Source organism: Mauremys mutica, chromosome 6 (assembly GCF_020497125.1).
Source record: "Mauremys mutica isolate MM-2020 ecotype Southern chromosome 6, ASM2049712v1, whole genome shotgun sequence".
In the NCBI taxonomy this organism is placed as follows: Eukaryota; Metazoa; Chordata; order Testudines; family Geoemydidae; genus Mauremys; species Mauremys mutica.
The window spans coordinates 24556633-24562937 of record NC_059077.1 but is presented as its reverse complement, the minus strand read 5'-3'; positions in this window follow the sequence as shown (position 1 = coordinate 24562937).

Sequence of the window (6305 nt, the reverse complement as noted above, 5' to 3'; positions counted from 1 at the left end):
TCTAGTAAGACATTGATGACGAACCCAATTTGGAATAATTGATCATATGCTCAAGGTAGTGGGCTTTGTGCCTATATGCATACTCTATTTCAAGGCAACATTTTTATAATATATCCAAAGCTAGGTTAAGATTGTAAGGCCAAAACTCTTTCTCAAGTGATTGATTTGATATTCTATTGATTAGAAATCTGTGGATTATGGCTATTTTGAAGTAATTTATTTGTAATGAATCTGTATTATGCAACAACATCACGGCATCATTTGTAAACTTGATTCCTAGCCTACATGGTGGCTGCTTGACTGTCTTGAGGCCAATCTTAATTATGTGATTATGTTATCATATTTTGAATATGAGGCTGCATTCATTTAAATGACTGGGGTTACATCACTCTTAACTTCCTTCTAAGGACATAGGTTAAAATCTTCAAAAGCACTGATGTCACTTAGGCTTAAAGGTTTATTTTCAAAAGTAACTTGGATACTTAGAAGTCTTAGTTCCCAAATCATTTCTGAAAATGGGACTTAGGGTCCTAATTCACTAAGATACTTTGAAAATTTTATCCATAGGTATATTTGCCCAATTTCTAATGCAACTATTGATGACCCAGGTTTAGAAAAGTGATAGAGCTGTCATCAAAAGGCTTTGGGTCATAGTCATATGCCTATTCCATCTTTAGCTTTTTCACATTGTAGAAACTACAGTAAATCATATTTGTGATGATTTAGGGCCTTCTCAATTCAAAATTGATGAGAAGTTTGAAATTGATGGGATTGTGCATTTGATTAATTGTTCTGATTCAGGTGGACTTCGCCATAATACTTTTTTAATTCTTTATCAGCTATATTTGATATGTTCACTCAGTGGGTCATATTGTAATGGTTCGTGGCCTGATCCAAAACCCTCTGCAATCAATAGGAAATCTCCCATTGACTTCAGTTGACTTAGGTTTTGACTCTTAATCACAGAGTCTGGTTTCCTTGAGCAGCTATTCTAGCTTTGATCTTATGTTGCAAAATCACATCCACTTAAATCAGGGATCACTCAAATGAGCACTGGAATGTTCTCCAGATCTGAGTCTCAGGTCTCTCCCATATCTCAATTTTTTATTTTTACCTTTCATAAAGAATAGTTGTTATGTGAATTAAATCCAGATTTACTTTATTTTTTCTTCAAATATTCAGGGTGAAGACTCTTTTGCTGTTTCAGTGGCTGACTGAAGTAAATAACTAAATGTGTATTTTTGTATTTTATTTACAGAAGGATAGAGAATATACCTTCAGGAGAAGTGCAGAAGAAAATTTTCTAGAGAAGTATGTGAAAAGTTAGTTCCATCACAAGCACTGACTGAGAAGAAAAAACTGGACAACATGCACATGGCATTTTTTAGGTCTATTTATTACAGCAAAATCAACCATTGTGTACCCTCTTTTTTCTCCTGTGGAACAAGCTATCCATAACTTGGCCCTGCGCTTACTTAGCTGTGCTACCAACCTATCAGGAAGTTGATCTCAGCCTTAACTCTGCTAAAATGGACAACCTTTACTTCCCACCAATCAGCTGCTTCCTCAGGGAGTGTCCTTCATGTTTTCTCCCTTGTGGTCCATTGTGAATGGCAAAATCTCCCCCTAAAAATCCATAAGGCCATTTATTTATACTCCTTGAAACCCTTTCTCAAGACTCACCTCTGTCATGCTGTCTATAATATCCTGCCAACTGACCACACCTAGCCTCATTGTTAGCATGAGACTGTAAGCTCTATGGGGCTAAAACTCTCTCTTTCTCTCTCTTTTTGTTTAATGTCTGTACAGCCCGAAGCACAATAGAACCATGATCGAGGTCTCTAGGTGGTAATGTAATCCAAATAACAAAATAATAAACCTAAAAGGAAGATCCTTTGCTGCTGTAAGTCAGTGTAGATCCATTAGTTTCAACAGAGCTATTCTGGTCTGCATGAGCTGAGCATCTAGCCCAAAGACTTTGGCTAACTTCCTCCTTTTTTTGTGGTACCATTATTACTGTTCCAGAATAAAGGTAGCTAGTCTGGGTGGATTCCTAGTTAATCCTGCATCAGAGTATTCTATAACACTGTGATAAAATCCTTTACTTAAAAATAAAAGGAATTTTCCTCTGATAGGTTATTTTGCTATGGAAAAATTTTCAGAAAATAAACTTTGAAAACCTTATATCTGTGTTAATTTGCCTCAGGAATCATCTGGATTTTATCTCTATCACTATTGTTAACCCCTCTTAGCAAAGTGATGCTCCTTCTCATGAAAATTCACTATCTGTCAAGAGGTCAGCACAATTAACTTTGATTCTTGTTTACATTTCTAGGTTCAAGTACAATATTTAGTTAAATTTTATTTTTAATTTGTTTTTAATTTTATGAAGATTATTCAACTACCCAGACATCTCTTGGGAAAATAATACAGCAGGTCACAGATTATCCAACAAATTCTTGGAATCAGGGCTGGATTTACACCTTATACACCCCTAGGCACAGCATCTTCAGCACCCCTCTCTGCCTACAGCTGACCTTCATTTTTTCTGTAAAAAACTGTTAACACACTTTTAACTTTTAGGAGCCCCTAGGCACATGCCTACTGTGCCTAATTGGAAATCTGGCCCTGCTTGGAATGCATTAGATACACATTTTTATTAGCGAGGTGGAGATACTACTAGGAGAGAGGCTGTTCTAGATTTTATCCTGACAAATAGGGAGGAACTGGTTGAGAATTTGAAGGTGGAAGGAAACTTGGGTGAAAATACTCATGAAATTATGGAGTTCATCATTTTAAGAAATGGTAGGAAGGAAAACAGCAGAATATAGAAAATGGACTATGAGAATGCAGACATTAGCAAACTCAGAGAATTGGTAGGTAGGATCCTGTGGGAAGCAAGTCTAAGGGAAAAGCATGTTGAGGAGAGTTGGCAGTTATTTTAGAAAGACATTATTAAAGGCACAAAAGCCAACTATCTCAATGCATAGGAAAGATAAGAAGTCTGGTAGGAGACCATCCTGGCTTAACCAAGATATCTTCAACAATCTGGAACTCAAAAAGAGCCATACAGAAAGTAGAAACTAGGTCAAATTCCATCTGTACTAACAGCTTATTATTCATAGAGCCTCAGGCTATTTGAAATTGTTGGAATATTACAGTCTGCATGGAAAGTCAACTCAACCTTAATTACAGGAGCACTACCTGCATTATAACAATAACAATTTGCTCTGTGATTCTCTTCCCAATCATTTAAAGCTGTCAATCCATGGAGTTCAGAATTAAGTTAATAACAACATCTTACATAGCCACCTCTGGGATGAAGTCTGATAGTTTAACCAAATGCCGCAATGCTACACAGCTATTTAATGCAAGAGTAAAGAAGAATATAATGTCTAACTGAAATTGTAGAAGGAATTTTAGAATTTAATTACCAAAAATAGAATTTGCTCAGGCCACAGGTGCTACATACCACCCTATTCTTACAAAAAAGTGCCATGGATTCCTTAATGATATTAAAAGGCCAAGACCTCAGTTTTATATGTCATCTGAAAGACAGCACCATATTCCAATAGCTGTCCTACTGCTTTAATATGGATTCAAAGAAAAATACCAAATGAAATATTAACATGTCACGCAACACATAGGTGTTCCTGGGAGGTCTCTCATCTGAGCATTGGACAAGTCTGACCCTATTCCTCCTGTGACTCACATCAGTGAGGTACTAGGCCTTTCCCTTGTGCTGCCCCAGGACAAGGTCTTGTCTACATTTGCTGCATCGTGTAGGATACGTGTAGCTACATGCCACATTGAGAAGCAGGCTGCATCCACACTGTGGTGTGTAGCTTCACGTGGCAGTGAAGGGATCTGGCTGGGGAGATGGGGGGTGGGGACGGGGAGGCCGTGGGTCAAGGCTCCAGTAGTGTGATGATACACTGCTTAAAATTGCAGGGTAGATGCGGGAGGCACTGCTTGTGCATATAGAGAGCCATGTAAGATACAGACTCTAAGGTTCGGGAATGTCTGTACTCCGGTCACCTAAGCAGTGCCTCACCATCTATGCTACTATTTATACACGTGGTAGCTGAGCGTGCAGCATCTGTACTCTACACGCTGCTGTAAGTGTAGACATAGATACACTTCCCTTTAGATCTCACTTTTAATCCTTCTGTTCCTCTAGAGCTTATGATTGTCTCTCCCTTTTGTTTCATAATGTTTTGGATGAAGGAAGCTGTATGAAAATGTATTGTATATTGTAACATTTTTCACTCATGGAGGACTAGCAGAGCTGCACTCAGTATATAGGTTCATGGAGGGGCTACATTAAATTTGTGGAAGGATCAGAATTTCACTGCTGGTTGTCCCTTCCCCACAATGAATTTAGTGGGAATGTCTGGTGCAGATGATTAAGGATGTTTTGACAAATTAAACTCAGATTTCCCCTTCTTTTGTGTGTTTCTCTCTTATGTGTAATGTCATGTTATTGTTGTTATTTGTGTTTAATTTATAATGAGATTACAAGAACCCTTTGGAAGTCCTTTTATGTTAATAAAAAGAGAATGTCTACAAGCTGCAGTAAGAATAATTTTGACACCCAGGTGTCTTATGCAGCAAGTTCCTAACTACGCTTTGAAAAAATAGATTTTTTTTGGTACTGTCATTTCTTTAGAAATGGAATTCTTCTGTTCTAACTTCTTTTAAGAAGCATGCCATTTGATTTTCAAAACCAATGAAATTTATATCCAAGGAAGCATGATTTTTCATTTATACAATGAAAGCAAAAAACCCCGTTTCCATTATTAACTCTTATTATGGGAAGGATTTGCAGGGGAAGATTGAGTACCATCATCTTCTGCAACGTTGCATTTCCACACAACAGTTTGGAATTGTCTTTTAAGTGGTTATTTATTGTTTGTGTTACAATATTGTCTAGAAGCCTGCATCATGCAAGGCACTGGACCCACACATAACAAAAAGATGGTCCTGCTCAAAAGAGCTTACAATCTAAGTGGTGGGATAACTAAGTCAGTGGGGCAACTCAGAACAAATGTACAGAAAAGGGGCACTTTCAGTTAGTGTCCAAGAAAAAAAAATATTGCCCCCCCAAAAGAGAAAATGTAGTACCCTCAGAAAGTATATCCAAACAAAATTCTTCTTTTGCCCTGTAAAGAAACAATAATAAATCTACAAATATAGACTTCAACCCTGCATTCCTTGCTTAGCCCAAACTCCCATTGATTTCAGTGCAGGTGTAATGGGGCATAAGTTCCCCCCATCCTGGATCACTGCAGCACTCAGACTTCATTCTTTTAGTGTCCACTCTGTAAAATGTATTCAAGTCTCCTCCACCAACACCTGTACAGCGCACTACAACAATTCTAATACCTATGACCCTGTTGCTTTCAACCCCAGTTCATCAGGGCCCTGGAAAGAAAAGGAATCTCCCTTCCTTGGGATCTCCTTTAGTCTGGGCACAGCTAGCACTGTCCTTCCATCTCTAACACGTCCTTCATGCCTTTTATCAAGCTAGTCACTGATGGACCAATTAATTCCTTAACTCGGCCAGCTTCCCTGTTTGATTGGCTAATGCTGCCCTGTTTCCTCAAACTAATTGAGGCCACAATGATCAGAGTGCTGATCCATCTTTTAGACCTCAGCATTCTGTCACACACTTCCCCCAGTTACCTAAAAGTGTTTTTTCCCCTCTCATGCCCTCCCCTCCTTGTAGGAGGTGCTTGCTTGGTTACATTCCCATTTGTCCCCAGGGTGGTCTTGTAGGATCCTCTTTCTGGGTCCTTCCACCCTCCATCCTCAGAAATCATGTTTTAAGAGTGGGGGATGTACCCATAATTTGGTCTCCCCCCACAGATCTTCACGCTATGGACAACCTGTAGGCCAACTCTCCTTATCTTCTTCCCCCTTGGCTTGGGGTAGGGCCTATTTTTGTCCCCTGTTCTCCTCCTGCCCTAAGGCCTCTGGTTCTCCCAGTCCCATAAACTACCCTCTAGATTCCTCCCCTTCCTGTGACACAGGTTCCCGGGCCTGTCCACCTCCTAGGACTGAGCTTGGGCTGTTTTTCCACACCTCAAGCTTAGTTCTACCTTTTTCTTTTTCTCCGCCCTCTCTCCTGGGGCAGTTCTATTTTCCTTTTGGCTTGTATCAATTCTGTCTAGGGTGGTCTGATCCTTTTAACATGGGCCCTTCTTCCTCCTTCCTCATTTATCCCTTCGTTACCTATCTGGGGCCCCGGCCACCTGCTTTCTTTCTGTAGGGGAGGGGCTCCAATCTGTCCCCACTATGACTGG